This window comes from Sphaeramia orbicularis, chromosome 13 (genome assembly GCF_902148855.1).
Source record: "Sphaeramia orbicularis chromosome 13, fSphaOr1.1, whole genome shotgun sequence".
Classification (NCBI taxonomy): Eukaryota; Metazoa; Chordata; class Actinopteri; order Kurtiformes; family Apogonidae; genus Sphaeramia; species Sphaeramia orbicularis.
In genome coordinates, this window is record NC_043969.1 from 26,132,386 (window position 1) to 26,153,481 (window position 21,096).

At 35.6% G+C, this 21,096-nt stretch overlaps 1 protein-coding gene across 1 annotated transcript in view; it reads right to left on the minus strand.

Annotated features, from left to right (window-relative positions):
- The window catches only part of grik4 (glutamate receptor, ionotropic, kainate 4), a 475,408-nt gene that overhangs the window by 453,261 nt on the left and 1,051 nt on the right, over nucleotides 1–21,096 (minus strand). The window lies entirely within an intron of this gene.

The window sequence follows — 21,096 nt, forward strand, 5'->3', positions numbered from 1 at the left end:
TGACTCAATAAGTAATAGTAGTTTTATTATTACATGTTATTATTAAATTATTAAATGTTGTTGCAATGTAGTTACTTTCTTTCCTTAAGAAGTGGTGCCAGGCACAAAAAAACCCCGCACCTTGCACCCCAGTTTGGTATAAATTCAACCAATAGTTTTGCCACTACAGACATGTGAAATTTTGAGAAATGGGGGAAAAAAAGATTTTAGAAATTCATAAAATATTGAAACTTTGACCTATTTTTCCCAAAATGTAACAGCATTTATTCTGGGTCATTGGCAATCTATAAATCCAATTTGAATTCAAGTAACAGTTTTGCTGCTACAGACATTTGAAATTTTGGCCATTATAAGTAAATGGGAAAAAAAAAAAAAAAGATTTGAAAAATTTATTTAAAAAATGTGAACTTTGACCTACTGTTCCCAAAATGTAATGAGATCTATTCTGGGTTGCCGGCAATCTATGAACCAAATTTGGTATGAATTCAACCAATAGTTTTGCTGCGAGAGTGTTAACAAACAAACAAAGAAACAAACCGAACCAAAAACAATAGCCCTAGCCTCCCCTTCAGGGGGCAGGGTAAAAATGCAGAACAGAAACCAAGCCCCCACCACCAAGAGATCAATTCCACAGGAAACAGTGATTCAGACCGATCACTAAGATTATGAGACAGCTCCATCCTAATGTTCATGCTCCTCACACAGGCTATCCCAGATTCTCCAAACAACTGGACCAACTGAAACTGCACTGAACTGTAACATCTGTCCCGTGACAGTTCAAGACGAATTACATGTACGGTTAGAGCTCCACAGGTGAGCGGAGACAGAAAATAGAACACGGCAACGTATGCACATGGATGAAACAGAAAAGCTACAATGAAAAAATAAAAAGAAAGTCAGGTATAGAGAAAATACAGGTAGATAATAATAAACTCCACACCAGTATGTTTAACACTAGTTCCATGGGACCGGACAGCTGGTGTGTTTAGTCACTACAAGACAAATCACAGTAGTTGTTAAAGCTCATATGAGAAAATGAGGGTAATTTGTCTGCTATGAATCGAATATAGGAAGAACTCAACACAAATCTTCCTCAGATATAACAAACATTCAGACTTTATTATAAATACTCCCTCTGAGACGAGAATGAGACAAGTGGCCTGTCTTAAAAAAACACGACCCATTGGAATATTAGGTCGACTACTCAGATTGTGTTGTTATTGCCAAGCGCTGGGGAGCAACGTTCTAATTTTTATCTTAAATAACTGGAGAGAGAATAAGGAGTGGCCAGGCAATGCTAGGAAAGACAAAGCTGAACACAGAGCTGGTTCTTCCCTGCAGCATTATAAAACGCTCATTTGGATATGATTCAAAAGAGAATATTGATGTTTGATAAAATTCACATTCACAAATCAAAGTGAAGCGTAAGGCTGCCAGGCGAGTTGGCTAGCACTGAGGCCAGCGAGGGGGGGATTAGAGACGGCACAAAGGGCTGGTTCACTACAGGAGGAGGTTTAGGAGTGATGTACCAGGATCAGGTCTAACAATGTTTATCCTTTACATCCACTAATGGGAAAAGCAGTCAAACAGAGACTGATTAAAATGATAATATTCAGAGTTTAGACCTGAAATGAGATCTGTCACATTTCAAATAGAACAGACTTTCATACTTTAACAGCGATGTCTAAATATATAAATCATCATGCATTAATATCATCACCACTCACACACATATCAGGCATGAAAGGGTCCAAAATAACAACTGGGCTTCTTATGGAAAAACAACACAAAACCATCAATCAAAACTAATGTTATTTTCTGTTTTGCCTTGCCTCCCCCTATCCTAAAACATATTACAGATTACATTTAATACAAGGATGTCAAACATTCAGACAGGATGAATTTGCAAACTGCAAAAATTATACTGAAGATAATAACAGCCAAGGGTGTCAAACTCATTTTAATTCCAAACTCCCAGAACAATATCGTGCTTGTTATGGTTAAATGTTTTGTGCCTTTGTAGATGCACTGTGATCTGTGATGCACATACATAAATGATATGTTGAAGCATTTTATTATTAAAAATGGCACTAAAATAAGGAGAAATATTTGGAGTTCTCCTTATTTATATTGGTCTGGCTCAGTTGAGATCATATTAGACTCGGTGTGGCCCTTGAACTAAAATAAATTTGACAACCCTGATTTAAAAAACATAAAAAATTGCATTGTTTTAAGTGTTCCAGGTCCTCATTACATTATCAGTAGATTCTTAAGCCCATTTGCCCCCAGTACTGGGAGCAACCCCAGTTCTGTTTGTGCTGCCACATGACACTTCTACCAGTCAACATATTATACACATCAGGGGTTCCCAAAGCAGGGTACGCGTACCCCCAGGGGTACTTGGAAGAAGCCAAGGGGGTACTTGAAATTTTTTTTGGAAATATACATTAAATAAGTCATCATGTACCAAATACAAAATAAATAATGAGAATTAATGCTGAAATATAAAACACAATAAATATATTCATACAAATTTTATTGTCAATCATCTTGTTTAAGCTTTGGTAACATTTTAAGAACATTTCTATTTTATATTATCCAAAATGAGTTTATTTGAGTAGCTAAGTAATATTTTTTTGTTGATGAAAGGTTAATTTATAATTCATTTTTCTTATCAATGAAAGAGGGCACTTTTCAGTTTATATTTTACACAAAAAAATGTACTTTATTTTTTATATAATACAGTTAAATATATGTTTTTTTCTTTGCAAAGTTTTGAAAATTTAAACAGACACCTTTGGCACAGGAAAAAAATTGACAAAAATCTAAAATGCTGAAACAAGAGTTGGGGGTACTTGGCTAAAAAAAGTATATTTCAAGGTACTCCACTGTAAAAAGTTTGACAACCACTGATACACATCCATGTAACCAGAAGAACATCTGCTGAAAGCTCAACAGAACCCATTGCCAGACAACAGAACACAATCCAAACAACAAGTATTTGAATGGACCCATCATATCTAAACCATGTTAACAGTCACAGACCAGCATATGTTATGAATAACTTCATAAAACAACAGACCAATGCAACAAACGTAGCACCACTAAGCACATGCAACAGTACAAGTATTATTTTTATACCTCAAACTCACTGAACACACCAAAGAAGAGCAAACTAAGGGTCATTAGGAAGAGGTGATTACAAATAAAACTTACCTTTGGTGGTTTCTGGTCAGAACTTGATTTTATATGAATGAGGCTCTGCTATCAGCCTAGCCAATGTTTTGTGTTACACTGAAATGACTCCTACCGGAAACAGGTTTTAATGGATTAAAATGAACACAAATTTAATCATGCAAATTTTGTGCTTTCAAAATTTAAGAAAAATGAGGTTCAATTAGAAACAGACAGGTTTCAACTAATCAATTTTATATCATTATTATTATTATTATTATTATTATTATTATTATTATTATTATTATTATTATTATCATTTCAATCAAATATGCCTATGTATGCCTTTTTAAAACTCATACTACATTGCAAACTCAATACAGAATGGAACCCCCCACCCCCACCCCTGTAAACTATGCTGTGATTATCTCATATTTCTCATTTCTGTGAGCATATAAGTCTGGCAAAGCCTACACAATATAAAGAAATCACTCGCTCTCCAGTATTATCTGATGCCCAAGTCAACCAGAGGCAGTGTGTAGCCCATATTTTGCTCTCACGGTTGCATAACTTCGCCGTCTCCTGAATACAACCCAGTTTGCTGATCTTTTTTAATCATCCACTCACCTCAATGTGACTCACAGTTCATTTTCCATTATGTCACTCTTGTCCATCATACATTACACTCAGTGTGCATTCCACACTCACATGACATCTTGTGGAACCGACGCTTGTGGCAGTGCAGTACAATTGTATATTAATTTCCCTAGGTGGATATGTGTTTGTGTTTACAGTGCGAATGTGTAATCGAAAACATGGTGATAGCCCTACAACAGATAAATACACTATTACCACTGCCAGTAGTCAAATATTATTAGCCAGTGTCAGTCACTAAGGCTGATATTGGCCAGTTTTGTTGTTCAGCTGATATGTGTGCATCCCTACGGTATAACACCTCTGTCTACTACTAAGGAGCACTCAGTTTTTACTTCGGTTAATAATTTACAGAGATCTGTAAACTCCTGCATTATCAGTGGAATTTAATGCTTTTTTTATTCGCTCTACTTGCTTTGCTTACTTCCCAACTAACTTTCATGCCCTGTCCCAAATGGAACTTGTTGGCCAAGGTGTGTTTTGAAGTGTTTTATCGTGCACTTATGCATAATTTGTTTGTGGCTGTTAAGTCAGGAATGGAGGTGCAGTGTATGCTCTGCCTTGAAGCAGGTTTTTAAAAGATGGTCTGATTTCACAGTGGCTGACCATACACAGCCTGTGTTATTGCTGCTACTTCTGAGTCCGTTTATATTATCCAGAAACTGCATTTAAAAAGTCTTAAGAAAAGTTTTTCTATGTGCAACTGAAGAAACTCACCACATGAATAAAAACCTCCTGAGGCTGTAGGAGGAATAAATACTATCTTACAAAAGCTGAAAAACTAGCTTAAATACGTAACTTTTTCAAGTGGAAAAATAGAATTAAATAGTATAACGCCATCATTTGTTTTGGACATCTTCATTTTGGAACATTTCCTGCTCAGTCCAAACAATAGAGTCTGACAAGATGACAGGGTCTAATTGCTCTATGTTCTGCTACTGGTGGACTGGACTCATTCATTAAACTGCATTTTATAGCTCATCACCCAAATGACACAAAGTAGTAGGTTGAGACTGGCTGCTATGGCAACAAGTATCACAGTGAGAGATAGTTTCATAATAGGTAAGTAAAGTTGCTCCTTGTGCACATTAAATTACACTCCTCTTAGACGTTTCAATGTGTGGTCAAAATGAAAACCCTTCATGCCATTAACAATGCACTGTACTCGGCTCAAACACAGATCCCCGCCAGTTGAAACCGTCTGTAAAATTAAAGCTTAATCACGGATGATTACCTTAGAAAAAGTGAGCAAAATCTGTCCAGTGCACTTGCCTATCCGTCATTAGTTTACAAGTTGAATGTAGTATTGATTTGCAGTGTTGAAAATCTAAGCTCCTTTGTAGCATTATAATGAGGGAGAGACTGGCGAAAAAGACCATTTATCTGTGTCAACAAAAAGCAACAGGAAATTACACAAGTCTCCCATCCTTATGCTTTAGCCTTAGACTCAGCCCAATTTAGAATCCATTATACAGGCCCTTTTTTAGGACTGCTCTGATCTACAATGAGACACAGGGTTTTATGAGACTGCATGAATGAGTGGCTGCAAACCACTAACCTGAAGATCATGATCAATACATGCTTAAGATTGACCATAGTATGTCAGTAAGACGCACATGCAAGCAAATGGAGGAAGAAATGGATGAGTAGCACCTTTTTCTTTATCTGTAGTTGATGCACTTTACTAAAGATACTTAAAGATTGAGTTAGTTTGTGTAACTTTTATTTTTTCTAATTATTATTAATCTTTTTTAAGCAATGTAACAGTACATACAAAGAAGTGGAATTACAATGCATTGTACATTGCCTTTTATATTATTTGTTCTCCAAACTGACCCCTAGGCCCACCAAGAGGGGGCAACAGCAGGACAAAGAACATCATAATGAAGTCTCTGTGCAGTGCAAAATCAATTAAGTACAAACAGTAACAAATCTGTGATATATTAAAATACTAACTGAGCCAACAGAGAATAGGAAAGAAAGAAGAAACAAATTAATTAATAAATACAAATAAAAATGTTATATATATATATATATATATATATATATTTTTATTTTATTTTATTTTTTTTTTTTTTTTTTAATAATAAAAATTAGTAGACATAGCTTGTAGATACATGTGCCTGCTTTAAAATGTTAGGCATTACATACATGTATCAAAAGCCAAAATATTGGTAGACATGGTAGAGTAAATTAAGACAAAAAATACCAAAACAAATAAAAAAACAGAGAGTAGGATGATGGTGTGAGAGATCATTCTGAAGGCAGGGTTAGTTAGTTTGTGTAACTTTGCAGCTTTATTTAACAGTAAAGACTGATTGATATGTTTTCAAACATGATAGTGTTTATTAGAACACTAACAACGATTGGAACTATATGGAATAAATATTAAATGCTGGAATTCAGGCTCAAGGTTCCATATATCTCTATTATCCCCACAGGGCAACTTGTTTTACAGCCAACAGCATTTTTTTGTTATTCAGTGAGTGTTTTTTAAAAGGCAATGCAGAGGTTAGAGTTCTTAAGAAAATTTTGGGTGATGCAGAAAATTATTGAGATGTACAAGAATCATGTCCAAAGCATTATGTCTTTCAACACGGTTTCTTGGAACAGGTATTTCAATGTCTAAGTAAAGCCAAACTGCTGAAAGCAAGGAAGATCTTCAGTAATCCATAGATGCACAAGAGACAAGTATCTGCTCAGTATCAAAAAGACACTTCTTACAGGTTTCATAGGTGTTCAGTTGTACTGTAGTAATTTGTTCATATCCTATAACTGAAACCCAATCCCTCCTGTTTTGTTTTGTTGATTGCTTTCTTCCTGTAAATGATGTTTCTGTCTCTTTTAAGTATATCCTATTTCTCTGTGTGGAACCAAAGACAGTTTTCCACCTTGTAGACGATAATGTCCACAGTAAACAGACATGCTATTGTCATATTTGACTGTTGACTGGAATGGCATGTAACCAGTCAGATAGTGTTGTGAGAAAGTCATTACTTAAGTGGCCACTATATCAGAGCTGAATTTGTACATTTTTGTTTTTATTTATTTCATTTTATAGTGAATAAAACATCATACCATATAACAGGGGCAGCCGTGACCTAGATGGCTGGAGAGTGCTTGTGACCGAAGGGTCGCTGGTTCGATTCCTTGGACTGGGGGAGAGTTGTTGGCTGATGTGCCCTTGAGCAAGGCATTTAACCCCCCCCATTTGCTCCCCAGGTGCCTAATATGGCAAGCCCACTGAACGCAGCTTGTGCGATACATGACCTAGTGATGGGTTAAAGGACGAAGACAAATTTCGGTGTGGTGCATGTTTACGTGTGTGAACCTACTGACAAATAATAAAGATTCTACCAGCCACTTTAAGAATTATACTGTTCATTGAATGTCAATGATTAAATACACAAAAACACACTTCTTACAGGTTTCAGTTGTTGTAACAGGTTAATGGTCTATAACTGAACCCCAATCCCTCCTGTTTTATTTTTGTCTGTTTTTTTAACTGCTGATTATGTTTTTTTTTTTTTTCTTTGAATTATGCTTCTGTCTCTTTCAAGTATATCCTGTTTCTCTGTGTGGAACCAAAGACAGTTTTCCACCTTGTAGATGATGATGTCCAAAGTAAACAGAAATGTTATTGTCAAATTTGATTGTTGACTGAGATGGTATGTAACCAGTCAGATAGTGCTGTGAGAAAGTCATTCCTCAAGTGGCCACTTTATCAGAGCTAAATTTGTACATTTTTGCTTTTATTTATTGTTGTGGCCTAGATGGCTGGAGACTCGGTTGGAAAGTCAGCTTGTGACTGAAGGGTCACTGGTTCGATTCCGTGGACTGGCAGAGAGTTGGTGGCTGATGTGCCCTTGAGCAAGGTATTTAACCCCCCACACCCACACACACACACACACACACACACACTTCTCCTCGCATGCATGATCTAGTGACGACTTAAAGGCAGTGGTGTGTGGTGCATGTGTGAACCTACTGACAAAAAGTAAAGATTATATTCTATATCTGATAATTAGCATACACCTACACTCACCAACCACTTTAACAATTACACTGTTTATTGAATATCAATGATTAAATACACATGAAGTTGGAATAAAAATGTTTACCTCTTCTTGTGACATGATTGTGACTGTGATTTTTTTCTTCACAGATAAATTGTAATTGGTACTCCATTTGTAATCACAAAGGTGATTACTGATGTGTAGAAACAGGAATAAAAAGAGGAATGTGTCTGAAAACAAAATTATTCCAACTTTATGGGCAACAGTGTATTTAGTAGTCCAATTACAAGGTGGTGATTCATTGCATATAAGCATGTAGACATGGTCAAGACATGTTTGTTGGTGCCAAATGGGCTGGTCTGAGTACTTCACAAACTCCAAATCTATTGGGTTTTCATGCACAACCATCTCTAGACTATAAAAAGAATGGTCCCTTATTAGAAATTAGAAAAAAAAATGGCCAGTGAGCGGAGGTACTGTGGGCGAAAATGCCTTTTTGATGCCCAAGGTCAGAGGAGAATGACCAGACTGAGCTGACAGAAAATACACAATAACTCAAAAAACCACTGGTTACAAACAAGGTACAGAGAAGAGCACCTCTGAATTCAAGACACATCGAACCTTGAAGTAAATTGTCAACAGCAGCAGAAAATACAGTCACTGGCCAGTTTATTAGGTACACCATTAGATGTTAGTATTTAAAAAGTCTAGATCACAGGTGTCAAACATGTGACCCGGGGGTCAAATCTGGCCCGCCAAAGGGTCCAGTTCGGCCCTTGGGATGAATTTGTGAAATGCAGAAGTTACACTAAAATATTAACAACCCTTTTATTTCAGGTTCCACATTCAGACCAATTCAATCTCCAGTGGGCAGGACCAGTATAATACAATCATAATAACATAAATAATGACAACTTCAAATGTTTCTCTTTGTAAATGTAAATACTTTCATGTATTTACACTAAAAACAAAGTTGAATTTTGCAAAAAATGTGAATAACCTGAAATGTCTTAAGAGAAGTAAGTACAATTTTTAATAATATTCTGCCTGTTACTTAATGTTTTGTGTATTTGTAGATCCGCTGTGATCTGTAAGTTATAATGTACATGTGTAAATGATAAACTGAGGCAGAATATTGTTAGAATTATACTATTTTTTGAGTTTGTTCATATTATTCACATCTTTTGAAAGGACAGTTTGTAGATGTAAACCTTTTCATAATGTAAATTAACTCTTTTCGCTCTAAAACATACAGAAAAGTTTGGAGTTGACATTATTTATATATTATTATGTTATTATTTTACTGCTTCAGGCCACTTGAGGTCAAATTTGGCGGAATTTGGCCCCTGAAACAAAATGAGTTTGACACCCCTGCTCTAGATACACAAAATCTCAACAATGCTGATGGTTTGTAATTATAAATATACATTAGATTGCACCGTGTCACTTTCCATTTGGATGGGAATACATGCACTGTATCTATAGCGTGTCCATCCAACATTTCTTCTGACCACAGGTAGGTCAGAATCCCTGCAGGTGCTTTATCTATGGCAGCCTGCCTCGCACATATTCTTCTTCTCGTTTATCACTGTCTAAACATTTGACAAGTAGTGCAGTGGATATGGATCATTTTAGACAGTTTAGTCAGTCGTCCCACTCCCAAAGGGATGGTGTGCACACATACACAAGCAAACTGTCAGGAGAAAAATGAAGGAACAAATAAGCCCATGAGGAAGTGTACTGTACATACAGTAGGTCAGTGATTCTAAACGACTGGGCTATATCCCAGTACAGGTCCATGCTGTGCTTTCTACTGAGCTACAAGGATGTTATGTGACAAATACAGACATCTTCTTTCAAACCTCTTTACTGTTGTATCTCTGCGGATCTCTGTTTTTAGGTTAGCGGTGACATTCTCCATCAGTTTTTTTCTGTTACAGCTAAAGTGCATCTTTAAAAGGATTTGCGTCATGTCAGCTCTTCAGGTTGTCAAATGTCTTGTAAAAATCCCCCCCCCCCAGAAAGTATATCAGCATCTGGGTAAATAATATGTCTTTGTCTTACACTGTCAGTAGTTGCTGCGTGTACGCTTCGGAGGCTAAAAGGATGGATGTGGGCAGCTGGTTAACCTTCACAACTTTGGGGAGTTTGGCTCCCATGTCCAATCCATCAATTGATCAAGAACTCAATGGGACTATGAATCTTACTTCACTTTTCTTGTCAGCACATTGCAAATGGCCCTTGCAAACGTAATATTGTGTTTGCTCAGCTTGGCACTTATTCAAAATAAAGCTAGAAAACACTTCTTTCCACTATGACGTTATTTCCCTTTGTGTGCACTTAAGGATTGATTTATCCTTGGATCTTGTGTTCTCCATTGTAAGCATCCTGTCTGACAGATTGAAATATGCAGTATTAAACTTCTACAGGTGTACGTATGCAGAATGCATGAATGATTCTTAGAAAGACCAAAGAAATTGTAAATATTGGAGTAAAAATAGAGAATAGTAGAGCTGGAAAGCACTGGGATTAAGCAATATCACCTCAACAACAAGATGTTATAGGCACAATTTACAGTAGTTATACTAGCCCTCACTGCAACCATGACAACAGCACTTGACTGAATATAAAATCTTACCCAGCAGTTAGAGAAATTGCATTAGACAGAAGGTATTTCAGAGTTCTTTCTTTCTTGTTAAGAAAAAAAAAGAAATCCATCATATGACAGAACATAGTTGCTGAATGTTACTCACTGTGCGCTGACATTGATCCCTGTGCAGGTACATACAAATTTGATGTTCCTGTAATGATTTAACAACAAAATTTCTCTCTCTTCCTTTTCTTATTGTTCAACGGCATGGTTGTTACAAACTAAACCCGACTGAACGTGTAAAAGATTATATGTGAAACAGTGCTGACCCTCAAGAGCAGGGGTGTCAAACTCATTTTAGTTCAGGGCCCACATTCAGCTAAATTTGATCTGAAATGGGTCGGACCAGTAAAATAATAACATAACAATTAGGGATGTCCGATATTGGCTTTTTTGCCAAAAACCGATATGCCGATATTGTCCAACGCTTAATTTCCGATTCCGATATCTACAGATATCGCTGCCAATATATGTGGGATATTAAACTAATTTTAGGTAACATCACATATCTCCTGTCATGGAATTAACACATCATGCCTAATTTTATTGTGATGCCCCATTGGATGCATTCTCAAATGCAACAAGGCTTTCAAAATGTAAACACTGTCTGTGCAAAGAATACATACTTCTACTTAAGTTGTGGAAAAAATGCCATATTTATTTATTTTCTCTCCCTCTCTCCATGAGTCTATTACAGTGTGGCAACTCTACTGTACAATTTTGAAAACTGCACATTTCTTTCAGCTACAAACATTGCTTCATTTACGTGTCGGTAAATGCCGGTGAAATCAAGGCATTATTTTATCGGTTTTAATAATAGGCAAAAAAACCAATACCGATATTCACCGATATTACATTTTTATGCCAATCCCTAATAACAATATATAAATAATGTCAACTCCAAACTTTTCTCTATGTTTTAGAGTGAAAAAAGTTAATTTACATTGTGAAAAGGTTGACATCTACAAACTATCCTTTCAAAAGATGTGAATAACATGAACAAACTCAAAAAATAAGAGTAATTTTACCAATATTATGCCTCAGTTTATCATTTACACATGTACATTATAACTTACAGATCACCGTGGATCTACAAACACACAAAACGTTCAGTAACAGGCAGAATATTGTTAAAATTACACTTATTTCTCTTAAGATATTTCAGGTTGTTCATATTTGTTCAGGTTATTCACATTTTTTCTGAAATTATACTTTGTTTTAGTGTAAATACATGAAAATATTTACATTTACGAAGAGAAAAATTTGGAGTTGTCATTATTTATATGTTATTATGGTAGTATTTTACTGGTCACTTGAGATTGAATTGGTCTGAATGTGGAACCTGAACTAAAAGATTTGTTAATATCTTCAGTGTAATTTTTGCATTTTACAAATTCATCCCAAGGACCGAACCGGACCCTTTGGAGGACCGGATTTGGCCCCCGGGCCGCATGTTTGACACGTGTGCTCTAGATATTGTTTCAGTTAAATCAGTGCTGACCTGTGGGGTTTTTCCTGTGGTGTTTTATATTGTTTATTTCATTTTGATTAAATGTTCACGTGTAAATTTACTTTGGCGGATTAGTATTCCCAGCTGGATTTTTGTTGATGCTCAGATCCATTAAGAGCTCCATCAAGCACATCCTTTTTAGCCAATCCTAAGTAAATAAACACTGTAAATGCTGTAAATTGTCAGTTCTGTGGAGGAAATGTCTAAAATGGATTCTGGCAGTAAAAGAGGTGAAATGGAGTATTTATGGTGCAGTTTAGAAAATTATCATCATCCTGTGTGTCAATCAGAAAAACATGCATGGCAACAGAAAACACCTGCAAAGTGGCAACAGGTGTAAGAAAGCATGTGCACGAGGTTGAGCTCGTAAGCAGCATGATTTCATTCTTTTCTGTTGAGCGATACATTTAAAGGGCTCATATTTTGCTAAACTCACTTTTATTAGTCTTTGGTTCACTTATTTGTATATTTGGACCCTAATAGTTCAAAAAGTTGGAATTTGAACCTTCCAGGTGCTGCAAAGCTATCTTTATATTCATTCCGGCGAAAATCGAGTGGATTTCTACAATCCGTTTCAATTCTTGCTTAATTTGTTACGTTTTATAACTAGTTACATCACGACATTTGCACATACAAGGCCAAGACTTTCAACAAACATTTCTCAAAGTACGACATAATTGTTTGTCAGCAGCAGCGGTTGTAGTCCATACTGAAAATATGTCCAAACTTTGAGCTGATTATCTAAAATGTTCAGTTATTGGTTGAATTGTACAGAGCAGCACAGGTAACAACCTGGAGGGGGCGGGGCGTGAAGTGGCTCATGTGCATTTAAAGGGCCAGCGCTCAAAACGACCTTTCTGGTGTCATTACTCAGAAATAGGGTTAAAGATGGACCTGTGGAGTTGAATTAATGAAGGATTCAGACCCAAGCATAGTGTTTACAGTTTATGTAGACCACAGGGAAAAGTTTTAAAATGCATAATTCTATTTAACCCTTTCATGCATACTGGTCACTACAGTGGACATCTATTCTACAGATGTTCTCTTGTGTATTTATGGGTTTTGTTATTTCAGTTCCATATCAGCCAACACAATGGACACTTATGCATCATCCCATACTGTGTGATTCACACCATTACTGTAACTTTGCTGTTCTTGATAAACCTGATCTGCAGTAACATGTTTCAGTGTAAATCAATTGTTATTTGTTAGAAAATTTTATTTATTTATTTATTTTTGCATATTATCTCTATGAAAAGAGTAATAATTAGCATTAGAATATGTTAAAATGTGAGAAAACGTCAGATTTTATTTCATTGTTTTAATTTCAATTTCTGATATTGGGTTTTAAACACGTTTCTTTACTTCAAAAATTAAACGCATGGGCATTTTTGTAACTCCATGAAAAAAAAACAACTTGATCACATTGTTGTTGTTTTTTCATGCCTATGGAGGAATAAAAACACTCAAGAAAAAAAAACTTAACTAAGGTTCTCATGATTAATGCATGAAAGGGTTAAAAAAGCAAAATATCACTCTTGTAACCTATAGAGACCCAAACAGCCATCACTGACCAAAAGCATCTACTGATCTAACACATTTAATACCTGCTGATCCACTAATTCTATCAATACATGTAAATAATTGGTGTAAAAGGCATTTTGTAATTAGATATGACTCATTTGGATGTTCAGAGGCTCCGTAGTTACCATGGAAACGCTGTCATCTTCTGCAACATTGATTCAGCAGTAAAACCCATACAGTTTAATCAATGACAGTGGATGGAGACAGTTGGTTTATGTTCAGTTGATGGATTTTACTGAAAAAGTCAGTTTTTCCTCAGTTTTCTTGGTTTTTTGATAAAATAACCTTCAACTTTAATCTGAGCTTTTATGAACATCTTCGTGATCAGTAAATTAAATACAGGAAAATACCTGATTTATACTGATAAAATAGAAAATACAGCAGATAATATTAGAAATAACAAGTCATAAATCACGTAGTAAAGGTTAGATATGGTAAAAAATTCATTTGGTATGTGACATAAAAGTAGCGCTGAGTCGTTATGGGTCAAAAAAAAAAATTAAATAAAGGTAGGACAAAGCCACCTAAAAATATTCATAGTGATAAAGACAGTAATTTTCCCACTAGATTAAAAAATCCATGAACACCAGTTGACGCTTCACTCCAGTCTTTCACAAAATGCTCTAAACACACTCAACCTTGGAAGACTCTCCACTAATGTATACAGTGAGTGGAGATCAGGACGGTGTAGAAGAATACCTGCATGCCATTAGGATGCTGCGTTCATCATGTGGAGGACACGGTTAGTGTAACCTTGATCAAACAACTCCGCCAGATATATTAGCTCAATGAATATGCTAAATATGACCTGTGGAAGCAAGGATAAAGCAAGAAGCCAGCTCAGCACACACACAAAATAACCTCAGATTATTAAAAAAAAAAAAGAGAAGAAATACGTATTTAATGTTTGCAGAGTGTGCCTGTGATCGTGTAATCATGAATGTTAACATGCTGCAGTGCGTGTTAGTTCACTGAAATAGGACACTGCTGCCGCTCCTTCTCATTGACAGGAAAACGGACTTTGTAGAGATCTGCTGGTTGTCGCTGTGTCCCCCATGGCGAGGCACATAGAGCAGATGACGATAATTAACCTTCAGAACAACCAGGAAGTTCCACAGAAAGCAATGTCACACAAACCCCGAGAGCAGCGCTTTGTATTCGCTCATGTACCACCTGGAAATCAAATAAAATGCAATCCCAGCACCTTTCTGGTATTCATTCCAAGGCGACACTACAAAGCTAGAGTCAAACCAGTGCAATTACTATAGAGAAGAAGTATCCCAACAGGCTGGTGACTTACACAGTGGCATTAATATGACTGCACAAGATCAGTTTGTTACATCGTTTTCATTAATGCTCGCTGATGTTTAATAAATGCTTTTCATAATCTTGTTCGTTGTGTCAAAATGATTTTTCCAAACTGCCATGCTTTGCTCAATGTACCAGAATTGACAATTATTCTGCGAAACATTTGCATTACAGGCTTATCATGAATGTTTCACTGGTGGTGCAAATAAATACAGCCTGCAATGCTTAATAATAAAAAAAAAAAAAACCACAATCTGATGAATTCAGCCATTGTTCGTATTATATTTGACAGACCAGAAGCGGAAATGCAGCCCACACCACCAATTAAATCTCTATGAGAACTGAAAATATGCCATAAGGTGGTATATTTGCTTCATAATATTTCTGACTTTTCAGCTGTCCAAATTTCATAGTATTTTTTTCCACAACTGTTTGGCTCAGATGCGTAGGATGCTGACAATAAGCACAAGAATAAATAGAATACTGGTATTTTTCCACCATGAGCTGTAAGTGCTACCTTCACTGTTAGTAAAGATGCACATTTTTTTTACTAATTAGCAGTGATATACGGCACCTTAGTTATCACAATCTTACATATTTATCATTAAAATATTATCTGTTTTCTTCATTTATTAAGATAATCAATGATATCGGTGGCCTACTGGGGAAAACAGAAGAGATATTTAGACATATGTAACTTCTTGTCATAAAATTAAGATGAGTAGCCTTGATGACTCATGCTTTAGGTAAGTCTAAGCTGAATGTGGGCCATTTCCATTAGAAAGGAAAGGTTTTATTGAAAAGAGAAACAAATATAGACGCTGTGAATCTTAACAGGAATAAAAATAATCCAAGTCTGTCAATAAATAGTGCATAAAAACAGGGTCTTGGCTGAAAAATACACTAAAAAACAGTACTCTGCAACAGCTGACAAGGAACTGTGGATGAACTCTAAAAAGCACAAAAACAAAACAATAGCAGCACTGGAACAAGTGTCAGGCACAACAAACCCCGCCCCTCGCATATATTGTAGCTTATTTTGGCATGGATCCAGCTGATGTCATCATGTCTATGTGTGTGCTGATGTCAGTATATCAGTTTCCTCTATATAAGTGCCAAGTTTGAAGTAAATTGAAAGAAAATTTAAGTTTTCATAGACATCTGAAATTTCCCCCATTATAGGTAAATGGGAGAAAAAAAGATTTTAAAATTGTATAAAAAATTGAAACTCTGACCTACTGCCCCCAAAATGTAATCAGATCTCTTCTGGGTCACCGGCAATCTATAAACCCAATTTGGTATGAATTCAACTGATAGTTTTGCTGCTTCAGACATTTGAAATTTCACCTATTATAAGTAAATGGAAAAAAAAAAAAAAAAAGAGATTTAAAAATTCATAAAAAATTGGAACTTCGACCTACTTTTCCCAAAATGTAATGACATCTATTCTGCATCACTGGCAATCTATAAACCCAATTTTGTATGAATTCTACAAATAGTTTTGCTGCTACAGACATTTGAAATTTCATCACTTATATAAGTAAATGGGGATTTTTTTTTTTTTTTTTTAAATTCATAAAAAATTGGAACTTTGCCCTACTGTTCCCAAAATGTAATCAGATCTATTTTGGGTCACTGGTAATATATAAACCCAATTTTGTATGAATTCTACAAATAGTTTTGCTGCTACACACATTTGAAATTTCATCCCTTATATAAGTAAATGGGGAATTTTTTTTTTTTTTTTAAATTCATAAAAAATTGGAACTTTGCCCTACTGTTCCCAAAATGTAATCAGATCTATTTTGGGTCACTGGTAATGTATAAACCCAATTTTGTATGAATTCTACAAATAGTTTTGCTGCTAGAGTGTTAACAAACAAACAAACAAACTACAAAATACCCCACCCATTGCCTTCCCTTCAGGGGGTGGGGTAATAATCTCAGAATCTTCATGAAATATACCCGAAGATATTGGATGGATGAAAAAGATATGTCGGAGGAAACCAGGCCAATCTACAACCATATAGACCAGTTACAGCACAGGTGTCAAACATGCGGCTCGAGGGCCAAAACTGGCCCGCCAAAGGGTCCGATCTGGCCCCTGGAATGAATTTGTGAAATGCAGAAATTACACTGACGATATTAACAGTCAAGGATATTAGAATCTTTTTAGGTCAATTCAATCTCAAATGGATCAGACCAGTACAACCCCATCATAATAACCTGTAAATAATGAAATCTACAAATTTTTCTCTTTGTTGTGTAAAAAAAAAAAGTAAAATTACACAAAAATGCTTACATTTACAGACTAGCCTTTTACAAAAAATGTGAATAAAATGAAATTTCTGTCAGGATCTGTGCCTGTGTGACCCTCAGCTCCTCTGTCTCCTAATCATCATCAGACTCACCTGCTGGCGCTGCGTGGCTGCAGCCAATTACCTCCAGTCTATTTAAGGCTTTGGTTTGCAGCCATGCAGCGCTGGTCCTTTTCTCCTCACTCTTTTCCATAGCCCGGACATTTATCCATATTCATCCACGGACTCTGATTCAGGTTTTGTATGTTGTTGTTTTTTTTTTATGGACTCTGCCTTAGTTTTGGTGTTAGGTTTTTCGTTGTGTTGTTTTCATTTTTGTTAAATAAACTTGTTATTTTTTCCCTTCAGTTCCGTGCATTTGAGTCCTCTCATTTCCCCTTTGTGACAATTTCTTAAGATAAGTATGTGGACTTGGACCAATATTGTGCCTCTCACTAAATGTTGAGTGTATTTGTGGATCCACTGTGATCTGTGAGTTATGATTCACATGTATAAATGATCAACTAAAGCATAATATTGTTCAAATTGTACTTATTTTTCTTAAGGATTTTCTGGTTGTTCATATTTGTTCATGTTATGTTCAAGTACGGTTCGTAGATGTAAACATTTTCATTTCGCAATTTGACTTTTTTCACTAAAAAATATAGAAAAAAACTTTGGAGTTGACATTATTTATAAGTTCTTATCCTATTATTTATATTATTTTACTGGTCCAGCCCACTTTATATCATATTAGGCTGAATGTGGCCCCTGAACTGAAGAGTTTGACACCCCTGAGTTACAGTATACAAGGAGTGTATGGTCCGATCTATCCCAGTATGATGATGTTAACTTTGTACCACTGCTGGATATGATAGGAATGGAGGAATAAGGGTTTAAGTTCCTTGGGTCGTTTGTTTACTTTTAGAAATAAGTCACACTGTTTAATTTGTATGTTTGGTGTTTTGGGGAGTGTCGTTGTTTTAGTGGAACATATACATACAAGGAAGTGTATCGTGATATTAAAATGGCTAAATCCCAACAAAAACCTGCCATTGTCAATGTTTAGTCGCTGCTTGGAGGTTGTTGCTCTGTTGTGTAAAGGAGGAGCTTAAAAAACGGTGCAAACACACAGATAGCAGAAGGAATGAAGAATGCCAACCCTGCCAAGTGCTGATAGTCTGAGTGAGAATGAACAATTTCATTACTTATTCTTTTCCACAAACATTAAAATGAGTTTTGTCAACATTTCTGTACTTTGTTTATGTTTTACAGTACATGTTTCTGTTTTTATCTTAACCCTAACAAACCTAGAGCTATTTTGGTGGCAACTTACAAATGAATTTTTCTCTACAGCCAACCTTTCCTCGATGATTTATCTCCATTTATTCAAAATCAGGTATTATTCCATATTCAATTTATTGATTTACTGATGTTCAGGGAAAAATCCAAAGGTTGTTATATGAAAAGGGGGAAAAAACTGAACAAAAACTGACCTTTTCAGCAAAATGTATCAAAAACTGAATGTAATAACGAGCATCTACAATCACTGTCATTTGTCAAATTATACAAATTTTATTAGTGAATGAATGTTCTTCACAGAGCATCCGAACGTCAACATTAGTCAGAACTAAGGCTGCTGAAAAACTAAGACAACTACATTTTACCGAAATTACTTCAATGTATTGATAGGATTAAAGGTTCAAAAGTTATGAAACATTATGAGTGAGTTGATGTAATGATGGTGCGTTCACTGCACCTTAGTAATATTGCTTGAACCTCAACCCATAAAGACCCAGAGCTATTTTTAGAGCTGTTCCCAAATGATTTTTTCCTCTATATTTAACCCTTCTTAAGTGATTTATTACAATTTATTATAAAGTTATCCTCTGTATTTTGCAGTTTTTTAGTGGAAATTAGGTATTTTCCCGTATTTAATTTACTGATCATGTAGATGTTCATAAAAGCTCACATTAAAGTTGAAGGTTATTGTATCAAAAACAGAGAAAACTCAAGAAAAAGTGACTTTTTCAGGCAAATCTATCATTAACTGAACATGAATCAAGTGTGTCCATCCACTGTCACTGATCCAGCTCCATGGGTTTCACTGGTGAATCAATGTTGTAGAAGATGGTGGTGTTTCCATGGTAACTACAAAGCCTCTGAATATTCAAATGGGTCACATCTGAAGACCATGAAACGTTGACAAACTGTATTTTACAACAATTATTTACATGGATTGATAGGATTAATGGATCAACAGTGATTAACTTTCTATATCAGTAAATGATTTTGGTTGCCATTGGATGTTTGGGTTTTTATGGGTTAATTCATTTTTCACTACGGAACCTGTGAACGTTCAAGTTAATTTTTCTCTATATTTAACTTTTTTTTTTTTTAAGTTTTTTATTACCATTTATTATATTATCCTCTGGAGTTTGTGTGTTTTCAGTGAAAACACAGGTATTTTTCTATATTTAATTTACAGGTCATGTAGATGTTCATAAAAGCTCAGTTTAAAGTTGAGGGTTACTACACCAGAAACGGACAAACTGAAGAAAAAGTCACTTGTACGCAAAGATATTCATAACAGAATCTAAAAACAAGAATGTCCATCCACTGTCATTGATCCAACTCCATGGATTTTACTGGTGAATCAACGTTGTAGAAGATGACGGTGTTTCCATGGTAACTACGGAGCCTCTGAACATCCAAATGGGTCTCATCTGAAGACCACGAAAAGATGACAAACTGCATTTTACGCTAATTATTTCAACATATTGGTAGGATTAGTGGTTTTAACGTTATTAAACATTTTAGATCAGTAGATGGTTTTGGTGCACGGTGGATATTTGGGTCTTTCTGGGTTAAAGGAGACAACTCTCAGCTCCCTTTAAGTAAAAAAATCTAGACAGTCTTCAGCTTTAATTGCCTATTTTGGTAATATTAAAATCTACTGACTCACATTTTAATTAATTTCACAATGATTCGAGATGCATTTAATCACTTGATATTATAACAGAAACTGTGCAAATGTCAGATCAGGTTTAATTACTGATGTCGGAAGCATTACGTTTACAGACGATAGCAGATCAAGGTTCATTTAGCCTAAAGCAGGCATATCATCAGTGTGTTTTGCTCAGTTTCCACAGAATAGCCACTGGAGAGTTGATTACGTTTTATTAATATCTGGCAGCTCAACTCTGTAGGCTAACTCGTGTAAGTGACAGTCCGATAACAGTGAATATTCTTAATTTGATTATCCTAATGACTAATTGTCTCATGCTGTTATTTCTAGCTTTTATTCCCTCCCCACTCTCTGCTTCAGAACAAAGTAAGACAATGTTGATATGCATCCAACTCAGTATTGCACAAAGACAAACCGACATTATCATCAGACCCAATTATTGCCCTGTCAACACTTAGGTGTTCCTTTGTGGCACCAGCTGTAGCCATTGTAATCAAATACTGTGTGAACCTGGACTGCTAAGATGGAGATAGACTTATGAACATGAAATTGATTTTGTAGAGCAAATATCTGACTTTTAGCAACACACAGTCAGCAAAGTAGTTTGTATTTATGGATGCAGCATTTTTGATCAACCCAAAGTCCTTGAGCTTGCAGAAATGCTCGTAGTCAGCTGGCACCAGTGTAGCAACAACAAGTGGATATCCCCAAGCACTTGCCAAAAAAAGTTATGACTATTTCCTAAAAAATGAGGAATTGCCAAAGAAGAAGAAGAAAAAAAAAAAGATTTAAGAAGAGGAGACAAATATATTTTGAAATGCTGCTTATAGGAAAGACAAATGTGGATTGAACCAGAAAAAAACCATCATGTTTATTATTAGTATGTTAGTATTTAATGAGATAAGCCTCAAGTTATGTGAAGATGTTGCCTTATG